Raw genomic sequence first — 17,638 nt, 5'->3', positions numbered from 1 at the left:
GGTATATTGTGTGACCAATTATAAAGTTTGAGTTATTTCAAAAAGTACTGCTAACAAATTCTATTTTAGTCCACAAAGTAAAATGTAATGTTGTATTTGATATCTCATAAAGAGTCCATTTATATGTATTTAAAATTTTATTTTACTTTTATAATTTTATATTATACATGTTCTTGACTTTAGTTAAATCGTGAACTTAAATAAATTTCTCTTTTTAATTTCAGTGCATTCTGTAACTGCAGTATTAATAATATCCTAATATTAACTGGTTCAAATTTTGCTGAATGGAAATAATATATGATCGTACTTTTAGGGTGCATGGACTTAAACTATGCATTAAGGAATGATCGCTCCACACTTCTGACTAGTGTTATCACTATAGAGCAGAGAGTTGAATTTTAGCGGTGGAAGAAATTAATTCGCATGTGTTTGAGTATCATGAGACTTTCCATACCAGCACCAATACAGGGCTCAATAACAGAGGAAGAGATGCTAGGAGTTTTCTGGACCAATTGACAGATCGATTTACCTCAAATGAAAAGGTCGAGACTACCATACTTCTTATGAAGTTGATAACCATGCGATACTATGGTAAATGAAACATAAGAGAGTATATTATAGAGATGTCCAATATAGCGACAAATCTGAAAGCACTAAAACTCGATATGTTTGACGGTATGTTAGTGCATTTTGTCTTGATGTCTCTACCTATATGGTTCACTCCTTTTAAGATATCGTATAATACTCAAAAGGAAAAATAGACATTGAATGAGTTTATTGTTCAACGCGTGCAAGAGGAGGGGAGACTAAAGATTGAGATATCTAAGAGTGCTAACTTAGCATCTGCTTCTCAAAGTGTGAGCAAGAAGCGAAAGAGGATTTATAATAAAGGAAAAGGAAAACAAACTGCAGATTTTGGAGGCAATAGTCATAAGGAGCACACGAAGCAGGATAAGGAATCCACTTGTTTCTTTAAAAAAAAAAGGTCATATGAAGAAAGACTTTCTCGAGTACGCTAACTAGTGTATAAAGAAGGGTAAACTTCTCAACTTTGTTAGTTCAAAAGTTAATTTTGCGATTGTACCCATTGACACTTAATAGATATATATTGGTGTTACTACTCACATAAATGTCAATATGCAAGGTTGTCTCAAGAGCCGACTTTCGCTTGATGGTGAAAGATATATCTATACAGGGAATGGAAAAAAGACTAAAATCGAATCAATTGGTATTTTTAGGCTTTATTTAGGAACCAATGTCTTTCTAGATTTAGAAAATATATTTATTGTACCATCTTTTCGACAGAATGTCATTTTAATTTTTTATTTGGATAAATCAGGTTATTTTTGTTTATTTAAAAATAGAATTTTTAGTATTTTCTTTAATTCAATATTGGTTGTCAATGATTCCTTGGTTGATAAGTTTTATAAATTGAACATCATAACTCCTACAGTTGACAACGTAATAATGCATAGTATAAGTATAAAATGTAAATTGACTGATGAGAAATCTTCTATATTGTGGCATAGATGTTTAGGACATATATTCAAACAACACTTAAAAGGTTAATGTCACATGAAATTCTCGATTTCCTTGACATGTCAGACTTTGATGTCTACATAGAGTGTGTTAAGGGGAAGACCACTAACAAAAAGAACAAGGGGGCTAGCCATTGTAGTGACGTTTTGGAGCTAATACATATGGACATTTGTGGATCATTCCCTAAGGCATCTTGGAATGAACACATATTTTATTAGCTTTATAGACGACTATTTCAGATTTGACTATTTGTTCCGTATTTACAGGAAGTTAGAATCTTTGGACATGTTCAAAATTTTCAAAGTCGAAGTTGAACTTCAACTTGGTAAGAAAATTAAAGTCGTCCGATCCGACCATTGAAGTGAATATTAAGGTTGATATGATGGATCAGGTGAATAACGTTTAGGACCTTTTGCCAATTACCTTACTGAGTGCGGGATTGTACCTTAGTATATCATGCCTAGTACTCCTAGTTAGAATGGTGTAGCTGAACGTTGTAATCGTTTTCTAAAAGACATGGTAAGAAGTATGACGACTTTCACTTCTCTACTGAAGTCTTTGTAACATGAAGCACTCAAGACTGTAGTTTACCTACTTAATAAAGTACCTAGTAAGGTAGTAACTAAAACCTCATTTGAGATGTGGACGGATAGGAAGCCTAGCATTAGACATTTACACGTCTGGGGTTGTTCAACTGAAGTTAGGGCTTACAGGCCTAATGAAAGGAAATTGGACTCAAGAATAGTTGGCTGTAATTTTGTAGATTACTTTAAGAAGTCGAGCGAGTATAAATTTTATGATTCCTTTAATAAATTATTTTTCAAAACCGGAAATGTCAAATTCATTGAGGACAGTGAAAATGATAAAATTAGGAAAGTATTTTTTGAGGAAAGCGTTGGCGATCCTCCTGTGGTGACTACAAGTGCGATCAGTAGCGGTATAATTACCATACCACACATTATGTGTTGGTTCACGTAGGCTGGCAAGAGGATGGTGAATTGCCTGAAACCAGAGTTTAAAAAAAATATCTCTTGCTTTGCTTAGCAAGGATGTATAATTAATTTAAATAAAAATGAAGTGTATAAAAATGAAAAACTAAAGAAGGAAAGTAAGAAGGCTGGATTTACTTGGTCACAACCTAGGTGGTTGTTAATCCAAGGCGTTGAAAAGATTTATTAGAAATACTCCTTCGTTGAAGGCGGAATAACCTCTTATAGACATTGACAACTCAAGAAAAAGACTAGGAATGATTTCAGTAGTTGTTGTTCAAGTTGTTGATTTTCTATCTCCAAGGGTCTTTTTATAGCCTCCTGAAAAATTCTATTCGTGGCTTGGAGGTGTTTCCAAGGAGGTCTAAGGCGCCTCTAACATGATAAGTTTTATTCACTATTCATGCGAGGTGTCTTCCAAGCCATTGAAAGTGTCTTCCATGATGCAGATCAACCTCTTAGCTAATCTTTGTTTGCGTAGGTGATGCTTCAGTTAACTGGAGTTGAGTTCACCCAAACTCAACTCCGACCTTCTCCTTGGTTTCTCGTGCCTCAAACGTCGCACACATCCTTCTCATCCATTGGTGTACTCTTCCACATCTTCTCATTCCTTGGATGCACCGAGCTTGTTGACTCAATTCCTGTGCCATCTTTCTCGTTCGCCGTGTTTTCTGCTCGACTTCTTATGCTCCTAAGTTCTTACACACTTAGACATAAGACATCAAACACAACAGGACCTAACTTAACTCGGTTGACCGCATCAAAACTACCACGGAGTACTTACATTATAGATATTGCACATCCAGTGAACATAGTGAATCAAGATATTCTCATAACATTTCCAATGCAATTGGAGGAGTCTACCACTAAAATTGAGATATTGTCTCATATTGATGAGCAAATACTTCAACTACCTCAAACACAAGTGTCTTTAAAGTGATCCATAAGGGAATGGAGTATCATGAATTCTGGTGATTATATTTATTTTCAAGAGCATAATTTTGACATAGAGTTGGAAAGTGATCCTGCATCTTTTCAAGAGGTCAAACAATATTCTAATCCTGAAAGTTTGATTAACATCATGCAAGAAGAATTGAAATTTATGGAAAACAATGATGTTTGAGAACTTGTTGAATTACCTGAAGGTAAGAAATCCGTTAGATATAAATGTATATTTAAAATCAAATAGGATTGAAGGGGTAATATCAAAAAATATAAGGCTCGTATTGTTGTCAAGAGATTCACTCAGAAAGAAGACATTGATTACAAGAAGACTTTCTCACATATGTTGACGAAAGATTCCCTTAGGGTAATCATGACACTTGTAGCTCATTATGATTTAGAGCTACATTAAATGGACATAAAGACTGGATTCCTCAATGGAGATATAGAGGAGTCTATATATATGGTGCAACCAGAGAACTTTAAGTCTAAGGATTCAATCAACTAGTATGTAGATTAAAGAAGTCCATTTATGATTTAAAATAGGTGTCCTGTCAATGGTATCGAAAATTTAATCAAGTAGTTAGCTCATTTGGATTTAAAGAGAACTCCATTGATCAGTGCATATATATCAAGTTTAGTAGGAGCAAGTTTGTTATATATGTTTTGTACGTGGACGATATATTGCTTAAGAGAAATAATAAGGGTCTGTTGTATAAAACCGAGTCATTTCTATCTAATAATTTTGAAATGAAAGATATTGGTAAAGCATTCTTTGTCTTCAGTATATAGAATAGTCATGATCATTTAAAAGACATTCTTGGACTTTCACAATAGGCATATATTAAAAAGATGCTTATGAGGTATGACATGCAGAACTGTATACCTGGTGACACACTTATGTCAAGAGGTGATAAGTTCAGCTTACAGCAGTATCCACGGCTTGAACTTGAAATAAAGGAGATGATAGCTGCTACTCGGAATATCGTACTGGTTCCCCTGTACAAAATTTTTGTACAAGTCCTGAACCATTTCTAACAACCTATTGTGTTCTTTAAAAATTAAATTTGGAATAGTAAACATAACTTAATATTATTGATTCCAAATTCAACTTATTTGTTCTTAGTGGTTTAGACTTGGATCGCAAACGATGCTTAACATTATTGATCCGAATCCACCTATGTTACAAATTCAATTAAATATTAATTTCGGAGATCGGCTTCCAGGTTAAACATGACGAGGCACTAGGCCTTTCTGGGTATGTGAGCATCCACCACTTCCTAGACAAAGCCTTTCAACGAAATTTAATATTTAATTTCCTTATAGTAACCCTAGGTTTAACCAAAAAGAACAATCGAATCACAAGTTCGAAAAACAAAAGAAACACAAAATTGAAAGCATAAATTCGATTACCTAGATTCATTAGCATCTTGTGTTTGGTATTTCAAGATCTAAATAAAAAGATGAACTAGTTATGATGCGGAAACTAATAACTAGTTATACCTTTTATAGCTTATAGACCTCACGATCTTCTATCGTATTCCTCTTCTTATCTCGGACGTTGTGTGGGCGACGATCCACCGAGACGAGAATCCACCCAAGCTTCCTTCTCCTCCAAGCAAGTTTCGGCCACCACAAAATCTCCAAGGGAAGATGAGGTTCGACCACCACCACCAAGCTCCAAGGGATGCTAGAAACAAAGCCTCCTATCTCTCCTTCTTCCTCTAACAAGATCCGACTACCAACCAAGCTCCTTGAGATGAAGATGCCACCGACCAAGGAAGAAGAACAGGAGATGGAGAGGAAGAGAGGGGTCGACCACCAACCAAGGAAGAGAGGAACCAAAGAAGATATCTTGTGATGAGATAAGGCACCTCTACCCTCTCTTTTATATTCCTTGGTCTCGGCAAATAAGGAAAGTTTTATTAAAACTTCCTTATTCTTTTGCCAATGAAAGGAAAGTTTAATAAAATTTCCCTTTCAAACTATATATGGCCGACCACCTTAATCCCTCCAAACAAGGAAAGTTTTAAACACAAAATTAAAACTTCCTAATTTGTTTCCCGAAATTTTTAAAATAAAAATTTCTCTTTTAAAAATTCCCTTCATGGTTGGTCATAAAAGGAAACTTTTATAAATTAAAATCTCTCTATTAAAACATGTGGATAATTTACAAAAAGGAAAGTTTTCTCTAAAATTAAAATCTTCCTTTCCATCTACAAATAAGGAAAGATATCAAATCTTTTATAGAAATTATAAAAGGAAAGATTTAATTTTAAAACTCTCTTTTAAAATCATGAGGATGGTTACAAAAAAGGAAAGATTCATCAAAAATTAAAATCTTCCTTTTAACTACAAATAAGGAAAGATATCAAACATTTCACTTAATCTTTTGCAGAAAACTATAAAGGGAAAGATTTAAATTTTAAACTCTCTTTTAAAACCATGGCTTCCACATAAAAAAGATTTTAAAAAATAAAAACTTTTTAATTTATTGTGGCCAGCCACACCAAGCTTGAGTTCAAGCTAGGGTCGGCCACCTCTCACCTTGGTTTGGCCAGCCCTAGCTTGGGCTCCAAGCTAGGCTCGGTCGGCCACCTTATGGTGGGTATGAGTGGGTATGTACCACTTTATAAATAAGAGGCTACGACAGGGACCGAGAGGAGGAATTGGTTTTGGTCTCCCGATGAACTTGAGCTTCCCGTGTTCACCCTGAACACACAACTCGAGTTCATCAATAATAACTCATACCACTAAAGAGTTATTATTGAACTACCGCACCAATCCCATATTATTATATGAGATCCTTCTTATCATGAGTGTGTTAATATCCCTGTGTTTAAGATATAAAATGTCCATTAATTAAATGAGTTACTGACAACTCACTTAATTAATATCTAGCTCCAAGAGTAGTACTACTCAATCTTATTGTCATGTCGGACTAAGTCCACCTGCAGAGTTTACATGACAATCCTTATGAGCTCCTCTTGGGGACATTATCAACCTAGATTAGTAGGACACAGTTTCCTTCTATAATCAACAACACACACTATAAATAATTTCATTTCCCAACTTATCGGACCTCTTGATTTATCGAACTAAATCTCATCCATTGATAAGTCAAAGAAATAAATACTAGATATATGTGCTTGTTATTATATCAGGATTAAGAGCACACACTTCCATAATAACAAAGGTCTTATTCTTTTATTCAGTCAGTATAAAAAGAACTTTCCTTAAATGGTCCAGCTCAATACACTCAGAGTGTACTAGTATATTTTATAGTTAAGATAAACTAATATCAAATTACACTACGACTATTCCAATGGTTTGTTCCTTTCCATCTTAGTCGTGAGCAACTGTTAATAATTTATAAAGAACTGATAACATGATCTTCTGTATGTGACACCACACACCATGTTATTTACAATATAAATTGATTAAACAACTACACTTAGCATACAAATGTAGACATTTGACCAATGTGATTCTTTATTTCAAAATAAATGTTTACAAAAAGCTAGGCTTTTAGTATACACTCTAACAAGAGATGGAACAATTCATATATGCGTCAGCAGTAAGAAGTCTCATGTATGCACAAGTTTGCACTCAACTAGACATAGTGTTTATAGTTGGGATGTTAGGCAGATATGTTAGTAACTTAGGATCTTTACACTGGAAAGCGGTTAAGAGAGTGATGCAGTATTTGCAAAAAACTAAAGGATATATGCTCATATATCGGAGGTCAAATCACTTAGAGGTGATTGGATATGCAGACTCCGATTTTGCTGGATGTTTGGATAATAGGAGGTCTACTTCAAGCTGTATTTTCATACTTGCTGGAGGGGTTATATCTTGGAAGAGTGTAAAGCACATGCTAGTAATCACTTCTATTATAGAGGCAGAGTTGGTAGCATGCTATGAAGCATCCAATCACGGGATTTGGCTATGGAACTTTATGAAAATATTATAGATCGTTGATGGCATTGACAGACTACTAAGAATCTACTGTGATAACAAACCTGCATAACTTTATACCAAGAATAACCGTAGTTCCTTGAAGTCCAAGCACATTGACATCAAATTTCGAGTGGTTAAAGATGTTGGTGCGGTTAGCACTAACGATTTAACCCAGGTTTTGATAAATGACAAATCAGGTTAAGTTAGTTTGTTGTTGTCTGACACTTTGATCGAGTGTGCAGGAGAAGTCCAGACAGGTCGACGGGCTGACCGGATGTCTGGCACGAAACCCAGCTAGGTCGATGGGCTGATCGGATAGCTGGCACGAAGTCCAAGCGGGTCGACGGGCTGATCGGACGCTTAGGCACGAAGTCCAGCTAGGTCGATGGGCTGACCGGATAGCTGGCACGAAGTCCAGACGGGTCGACGGGCTGACCGGACGTCTGGCAGGTAAGTGAGGTAAGTCACTGGAGGGGAGTCACTGCGAGGACGCGTTCCCAGGAAGGGAACATTAGGCGTCGATCCGACTTAGATCCATTTCGGATATCTAAGTCGAGATCGTGACTAGATTCCGGTCTCGGAAAGACGGAATCTAAGTCATACTCTTTTTCTATTACTTTGTTGAACTTTAACTGTGCTAACAATCTGTTTTACAGAATATATATTTGCCTCGAACTAACTCTATTTTGCAGGAGAAGGAGTTCCTGGAAATAGGAGGTCCGGGCGCCCGGAGGTCCAGACGCCCGGAGGTAAGTTTTATCCAAACTCGCACGTCGCCACGTGGAGCTTGCTGGTTGGACCTGCCACGTCCCACCAGGGGGCCCGGAAGGGATCCGGGGCGCCCCGAGCCTCATATAAAAGAAGGGTCAGAGGGGAGCTTCAGAACGACAACGAAAAGAAGGTCTTCTACTGCTTGCTCTACTGCTTTGCGCTCCAGCGACGCTAACAAAGATCCGACAATACGCTCCTTTCCTTTTCTTTAATTCTTGTCGGTATTTTCTTTATTTTTCTAGCATTCCTGTACTTTAAATTGTAATCATTTTCGAACTGCTAGTGATTGCCCAACGAAAGTACTCATGGAGTACGGGCCTTCGAGTAGGAGTCGTCACAAGCTCCGAACGAAGTAAAAAACACCGTGTTCAGTTTGTCTAAGTTTTTTTATTATTCCGCTGCGCTTAACTCTTATTAACGTTTTTTTCGAATCGATATTCATCCCCCCTCCATCGAACTCTCACGATCCAACAAGTGGTATCAGAGCAGGTACCGCTCTGATTTGGTGCAACCACCAATCAGACAGGGGGTGAAAATTTTTTTTTCCTTTTTTTTACGTTTAATTCTAAGTTGATATTATTATTAATTTGGGAATTTTTTCTCGTTGCAATTAAATCTAAATTGGTGCAACACCAACTTAGACACAACTATTATTTTTTCCCGCACTACTAATCCAAGACCAAGTCTTGGAACATTTTTTTTTTGTTGTTTACTTGTGTGCAGAATGTCTCAACTAGAAGGCTTCAGCACAGTACGTCCTCCCCTATTCAACGGGGATGACTTCTCCTACTGGAAGAAAAGAATGGAAGTGTACCTAAAGACGGATTACGATCAGTGGTTCAGCGTTATAAAGGTCTACCGAGCTCCAACCGACAACTCCGGAAATCCACTATACACGGAACAGTGGACTCCGGACATGAGGAAAAAGGCGTCGACAGAAAACAAAGCAATCAATACGCTACACTGCGACCTAACACGAGAAGAGCTGAACCGGGTCGGACCGCATCAGAATGCTAAAGAATTGTGGGACAAATTGATCGAGCTGCACGAAGGAACGAGCGACGCAAAGGTAACAAAAAGAGATTTATTTTTAAATAAAATATTTAATATAAAAATGCAGGAAGGGGAAACGGCAAGTCAACTGCACGCGAGAATCAAGGACATCCTCAACGGACTCCACGCGATAGACCATCAGATGGAAAACAGAGATTTAATAAGGTACGCACTAAATGTCTTTCCTCGTAATAGCTTATGGGCTTCAATCGTGGATACCTACAAAATTTCGAAAAATCTATCTAAGTTAAAATTAGACGTGCTTTTTTGTGAGTTAGAATTACATGAACAAACTAATGCTGGAGCCGAGAAAGGTATTGCTTTATTTGCAGGACCATCCGAAGAAAAGAAGAGCAAGTCTGAATCTGAAGAGGATTCCGTTCAAGATTCAGAAGACGAAGAATACCTGGTGAACTTGGTAAGAAAAATGTTCACTAGGAGAAAAAAGAGCTTCAGCAAAAAGGACCTTCAAAAGATCAGTCCTCCTGCGGAACAAAAGAATGTGACTTGCTTCGGATGCAACAAAAAGGGGCACTACAAGAGCGAATGTCCAAGACTGAAGTTTGACAAACTGAAGCCAACCAAAAAGAAGGCCCTCAAAGCAACGTGGGATGACTCCTCGGACGAATCGGAGGTAGAAGAGCAGAAACACAAAAGCCACCTCGCACTGATGGCCCGCGAAGCTGAAACGGAAGACGAGTCAGGAGATGAATCGGAAGACGGGTCGGAACCCGAATCAAGCCACGAGTCCGTACTCGTTTCCGAAGGCCCGGATGAGGTATATTTTAATTTAAACAAAAAATTCTTTAAAATTATTTCTTGCTTAAATAGTAAGTTAATTAAAATAGAAAATAAAAATAAATCACTCCTTGAGGAAAATCAAGACCTCAAGGGACAAATAAAAAATTCAAATCCAACTCAAGATCTAATACTTGAAAAGAATTCATCATTAAAATCAGAAATTAATAACTTAAAAGAAATACTAGAAAAATTCACTACAAGATCAAAAAATCTAGACTTAATCCTGAACAATCAAAAAGCATGTTATAATAAAACCGGACTTGGATACCAGTCGAACTCAAATAAAACCTTTAAGTCATTAATAACCCAATACAAATCAACTAATCAAGCTTGGGTTCCGAAAGCGTGTTTGAACACGCAAGTAGGAATGAATCAATATTACATACCTAAAGAAAAAATATATTATATAAACTCGAATAAACCAAATCAAAAACCAAAATACAAGTCAAAGAAATAAAAAACTCAACAAAATATAAATTATCACCAAGTTAATTATAATTATAAAAGAAATCGACACAAACCTAAAGCGAAAATTTAAATTAAAGGCCAATAATTCAGGGGGAGGCTCCAGAATAGCTGGCACCTCTAAAACTAACTTACCCGACAGGGTAACCTAAACAAACTAACCCGGCAGGGTAATTAGGATTAGTTAAAAAGAGACCAAGTTTAACTTGAATCATGGTACTGGTGAAGTTTTTGGATGATAGTACGTTAGGGAAGCTTGGGCATCGCATGTCTAGAAAGATATGGTTTCGATCTGGTGCATTTGGCCAAGTGGAACTGACCGAAGCTACCCTTAAATGGATCCTAACTAGTTAGACCAAGATTTAGTACTAAGCTCCGTGGATAGGACTATTCGGAAAACCTCGAAAGGTTGGTTACTTCTAATGACGTCCATGTGACTCACCAAGCTTAGAAGTTTATCCGAAAAATGCCTATTTGTAGAGACCAAAGCTAAACCTAAATCTAACACAAGTTAAACCAAACTCCATAATTAAAATCCAACCCATCTCACAAAATTATAGGATTCCTTGATAGAAAACTTAAATCGAGTGAGATGACTAAGGATCAAAATTAAATTTCGAATTAAAATTAAATTTCAAATTTCAAATGAATTAAAATTAAATTTTAAATTTCAAATGAATTAAAATTAAATTTCGAATTTCAAATTTAAATTAAATTTCGAATTAAAACTAAACTTCTTTTAAATTTACTTTAACTTTAAAAATTATTTTAAATTTAAAAATTATTTTAAAAAATTACTTTGAATTTTTTTTTAAAAAATTATTTTAACTTTAAAAATTATTTTAACTTTAAAAATTATTTTAAAAAATTATTTTAACTTTAAAAATTATTTTAAAAAATTAAATTAACTTTAAAAATTATTTTAACTTTAAAAATTATTTTAACTTTAAAAATTATTTTAACTTTAAAAATTATTTTAACTTTAACTTTAAAAATTACTTTAAAAATTATTTTAACTTTAAAAATTATTTTAACTTTAAAAATTATTTTAAAAAATTAATTTTAACTTTAAAAATTATTTTAAAAAATTAAATTAACTTTAAAAATTATTTTAACTTTAAAAATTATTTTAAAAATTATTTTAACTTAAAAAATTATTTTAACTTTAACTTTAAAAATTATTTTAACTTTTACTTTAAAAATTATTTTAACTTTAAAAATTATTTTAAAAAATTAAATTAACTTTAAAAATTATTTTAAAATTAAGTTAAAAATTATTTCAAAAATTATTTTAAAAATTATTTTAACTTTAACTTTAAAAATTACTTTAAAAATTATTTTAACTTTAAAAATTATTTTAACTTTAAATATTACTTTAAAAAATTATTTTAACTTTAAAAATTATTTTAACTTTAACTTTAAAAATTATTTTTAATTAACTTTAAAAATTTTTTTAACTCATTGTAGGAAACCAAGTGGATTTTGGACAATGGTTGCTCCAAACACATTACTGGAGATCGCACCAAGTTCACTCAACCCACTTACAAAAGCTTAGGAACAATTGCCTTTGGAAACAACGGCAAACTCAAGGTAATTGGGATAGGTAATATTGAATTAAAAATAGATTTCATAATTACAAATGTTCTACTTGTTGAGAATTTTAAATACAATCTTCTGAGTATAAGTCAATTGTGTGATACTAGGTATAAGGTTAAATTTCTATCCACAGAGTGTTTAATCAAACATCTAGATAATCCTACTATAAGCCTAAAAGGTTTTAGAAAAGACAACATCTATGCTATCAACTTAACCACCTCTTCAATTAAGTGTTATTTAACACAAAAAGAAGAAACTTGGTTATGACATAGGAGAATGTCTCACACCAACTTTAGAAATATAAGCAAATTAAATGGACTAGTGAGAGGCTTACCAAAATTACCTAACCTAGATTCAACTATATGTAATGCTTGTCAACAAGGTAAACAAACAAAATCCACTCACAAACCAACCAATCAGCCACAAACCGACTCAATATTAGAACTTCTACATTTAGACCTTTTTGACTCCCATGGAGTCAAATCCATAAATGAAAACTTATACTGTTTAGTAATAATAGATGATTATTCTAGGTTTACTTGGGTAAAATTTATAAAACATAAAGATGAAACTTTTGAAATCTTTACAAACTTTTGCAAACAAATTGAAAACGAAAAAGATCTTAAAATTAAAAGAATTAGGAGTGACAACGGGGGAGAATTTAAAAATCATAATTTTAACAAGTTCTGTCTTGAGAATGACTACCATCACGAATTTTCATGTCCTAAAACCCCCCAACAAAATGTAATTGTAGAAAGAAAAAATAGAACTTTACTGGAAGCCTCTAGAACTATGTTAAATGAATATAACTTACCTAAATATTTTTGGGCAGAAGCTGTTAGTACAGCCTGCTATGTGCAAAATAGAACGACATTAAATAAAAGACATAATAAAACCTTCTTTGAAATATTTTATAACAAACAACCCAACATAAAATATTTTAAAGTATTTGGGTGTCCAGCCTACATCTTAAATACCAGAGAACACTTAGGAAAATTTACCTCTAAAGTAGAAAATGGAATTTTTGTAGGATATCTAATAGAGGGTAGTAATAGTAGTAATAAGGGTGGTCGTTAAAGAAACCACAAATGTAAAGTTTGAAGAAACCCAAGGACAAACTCAACTTCAACCTATTGAAAATAATAATCCTGAAGAAACCAATCAATCCCTAGATCATGAAGAAGATGAACACACTCAAGTAAATCAACCCCCTAGAACTATAAGAATCAACCCTAACCATCCAACTGATCAAATAATTGGTGACCCAGACCTAAGGGTTCAGATTAGATCATCCTTTAGGAATTTAAGTCAAATTTCCCTGATTTCAAAAATTGAACCCAAAACTGTAGCTGAATCCCTACTTGATCCAGATTGGATCATCGCTATGCAAGAGGAACTAGCTCAATTTGAGCGTAATGAAGTTTGGGATCTAGTACCACCACCAAAAGATAAGAAAATAATCGAAACAAAATGGGTATTCAGAAACAAATTAAGTGAAACTGGGGAAATTACTAGGAATAAAGCTAGGTTAGTTGTCAAAGGGTTCAGTCAAGTTGAAGGACTTGACTACGATGAAACCTATGCCCCAGTAGCCAGATTAGAATCCATTAGAATGTTACTAAGTTATGCAGCCCATAAGGGATTCAAACTATATCAAATGGATGTTAAGTCAGCTTTTCTCAATGGACTGATAAAAGAAAAAGTTTATGTAGGTCAGCCTCTTGGATTTGAAGATCTAGAACATCCTGATTATGTCTTTAAATTAAAAAAAAAGCATTATATGGACTTAAACAAGCACCCAGGGCATGGTATAAAAGGCTAACATCTTACTTAACATCCAAAGGATTCAACCAAGGTCAAATTGACCCAACCTTGTTTGTTAAATTACTAAATAATGACATATTTATAGCACAAATATATGTAGATGATATAATATTTGGTTCAACTAACTCAGACTTTTTAGAAGAATTTATCAACCTAATGGAACAAGAATTTGAAATGAGTTTAGTAGGAAAATTGACATATTTTCTAGGATTACAAATTAAACAAACAAATGAAGGAAATTACATTTATCAACATAAATACACTAAAGAATTACTTAAAAAATTCGGAATGGAAAATACAAAAGAAATAAAAACACCCATGGCAGTAAACACAATCTTAGACAATGACCCAAATGGAAAACCAGTGGATCTAAAGTATTATAGAAGTGCAATAGGTAGTCTACTTTACTTAACTGCAAGCCGACCTGATATCTTATTTGCAGTTAGTATGTGTGCTAGATACCAAACCTGTGCTAAAGAATCCCATTTGACTCAAGTCAAAAGGATTTTTAGATATCTTAAGGGAACAACAAACGTAGGAATTTGGTATCCTAGGACCAATGACTTTGAATTAATAGGATATTCTGATTCAGATTATGCTGGATGCAAATTAGACCGCAAAAGCACAAGTGGTGGATGCCAACTACTAGGCCCATAACTTGTAAGCTGGTTTAGTAGAAAGCAACATTGTGTTGCACTATCTACAACTGAGTCAGAATACATAGCCATAGGAGAATGTGTAGCCCAATTATTATGGATGATGCACACTTTAAAAGATTTCAACTTAAAAATCACAAATGTCAAAGTTTTAATTGACAATATTAGCTCAATAAATTTAACAAAAAATCCAGTGCATCATTCAAGAACCAAACACATTGAAATCAGGCACCACTTTATCAGGGATCATGTTACTAAGGGTGACATTGAACTCAAATACGTTGAGTCCAAGTCAAACTTAGCTGACATATTCACTAAACCACTCCCTGAAAATGAATTTAGCAATTTGCGTAGAAAACTAGGAATGTGCTTAATAGACTAGGAGTTTCAAATTTCAAAAAATATTTTTCAAAAATGGTTATTCTAAAATTATAGGTTAAAACATATTTCATTTTCAAAACTTTCCTATTTTTAGATTTTTAAATATATTTTCAGCCTTAGACTAGTTCAAAATCCTTAGAAAGCATGTACCCATAGGACTAGTTTTGAGCATCTCACCAAAACTCTAGGCTTACCTTGCTTGTGATTGACGAACATAGAAAGAGGTGAGATGTATAGGCCACTTGTCTAAGACTTAAGATGCTTATTTCAGTGCATCGATATAAGTCTGAGCGTTAAATACAAAATATACATTAATCAAGTTAAGGTTGAACTTAACTTGACTAACCAAGTGAAAGCTGCTATCTTCTGATAAGTCAACCAGTAACAAACTGATTAGACATTTGGGTTAATGTCAGGTTCAGGGGGAGAAATAAAACTACTTCAGTATTTCAAATTGACTTGTTAAACTTATCTTTGAAAATCAAAGTCTAAACTCAACTTGGTTAAAAATGTGCAAATTTTTTATTATTTTTTAAAATTTGATTCTGAAAAAGAATTTTACAAAATTGTTTTGAAAACTCCTTTATTTAAAAAAAAAATATTCTACTTTGAATATTTTTTTCTTTTATGTTAGTGATTGAAAAATGTTTTCTTAAATATTTCTTAAACTTATTTTTGAAAACTAACTCTTATAAAACTAAGTTGTTTTGGGTTTTACTTTTTATTAAAAAATTGATTTTGAAAATTATATCTAACTTAGTTTTGAAAATTGAATTTTTTCTCTTAATTTTGACAATTTGATTTGAAAGTTTAAAATTTTACAAAAATTAGTTTTAAAAATTGCTTTGTTATTGAAAATTATGGAAATTAGATTTTTCAAAACTTAAGTTTACAAACTAAGCTTCTCAAAATCATTTTCCTTAATTTTAAAAATTGAATCTTTTACAAACTTAGTGTTGAAAAATAAATTTCAATCAGTTTTGAAAAATAGTTTTTTCAAACTTAGTTTTGGATTTTTAATTTTGACAACAAAATAAAAAGCAAAATAGACTTAGTTTTTTTTCAAAGATTTAAGAAATAAAAGTAAAATAATCTATGTTTTAAACTCCCCCAGATTAACTTGACATTATTTCTTACTTTGTCTGAAGTCTATGTTTATGCTTACTTAATCCATGCTTATTTTTGATGAATGCCAAAGGGGGAGGGTTAGGTGGTTAAGTTAGCTAAACCAATTTGAAAATACAAACTAACCTTTAAAACCACATAAATGCATGTTATTTCTTGCATATGTTTTCACTAACTTAACCAGGTTGTCATTCCATCAAAAAGGGGGAGATTGTTGGTGAGGTTAGCACTAACGATTTAACCCAGGTTTTGATAAATGACAAATCAGGTTAAGTTAGTTTGTTGTTGTCTGACACTTTGATCGAGTGTGCAGGATAAGTCCAGACAGGTCAACGGGCTGACCGGATGTCTGGCACGAAGCCCAGCTAGGTCGACGGGCTGATCGGATAGCTGGCACGAAGTCCAAGCGGGTCGACGGGCTGACCGGACGCTTAGGCATGAAGTCCAACTAGGTCGACGGGCTGACCGGATAGCTGGCATGAAGTCCAGACGGGTCGACGGACTGACAGGACGTTTGGCAGGTAAGTGAGGTAAGTCACTGGAGGGGAGTGACTGCGAGGACGCGTTCCCAGGAAGGGAACATTAGGCGTCGATCCGACTTAAATCCATTTCGGATATCTAAGTCGAGATCGTGACTAGATTCCGGTCTCGGAAAGACGAAATCTAAGTCATACTCTTTTTCTATTACTTTGTTGAACTTTAACTGTGCTAACAATCTGTTTTACAGGATATATATTTGCCTCGGACTAACTTTATTTTGCAGGAGAAGGAGTTCCTGGAAATAGGAGGTCCGGGCGCTCGGAGGTAAGTTTTATCCAAACTCGCGCGTCGCCACGTGGAGCTTACTGGTTGGACCTGCCACGTCCCACCAGGGCGCCCGGAAGGGATCCGAGGCGCCCCGAGCCTCATATAAAAGAAGGGTCAAAGGGGAGCTTCAGAACGACAACGAAAAGAAGGTCTTCTACTGCTTGCTCTACTGCTCTGCGCTCCAGCTACGCTAATAAAGATCCGACAATACGCTCCTTTCCTTTTCTTTAATTCTTGTCGGTATTTTTTTTTATTTTGCTAGCATTCCTGTACTTTAAATTGTAATCATTTTCGAATTGCTAGTGATTGCCCAATGAAAGTACTCACGGAGTACTGACCTTCGAGTAGGAGTTGTCACAGGCTTCGAACGAAGTAAAAAACATCGTGTTCAGTTTGTCTAAGTTTTTTTATTATTTCGCTGCGCTTAACTCTTATTAATGTTTTTTTCGAATCGATATTCACCCCCCTCTATCGAACTCTCACGATCCAACAAAAGAAAGATTTTAGAGTTGTCAAATCATGGTAAAGCACATCAACACAAATTCCATGTTGGCCTATCCACTCACCAAAGACTTGGTGCCTAAGGTGTTTCATATGAATGTTGTGGATATGAGAGTCCTTTTTATTGAAGAAGAATTTATCTAGTGGGAGTCTATATTTATTTTTTGCTCTATATTTGATAATAAAGACAAACATTTTATATTGCTTATTGTACGCACTTAAAGTTTA

Source organism: Zingiber officinale, chromosome 2B, assembly GCF_018446385.1.
Source record: "Zingiber officinale cultivar Zhangliang chromosome 2B, Zo_v1.1, whole genome shotgun sequence".
Lineage (NCBI taxonomy): Eukaryota > Viridiplantae > Streptophyta > Magnoliopsida > Zingiberales > Zingiberaceae > Zingiber > Zingiber officinale.
This window is presented reverse-complemented; position numbering follows the sequence as displayed.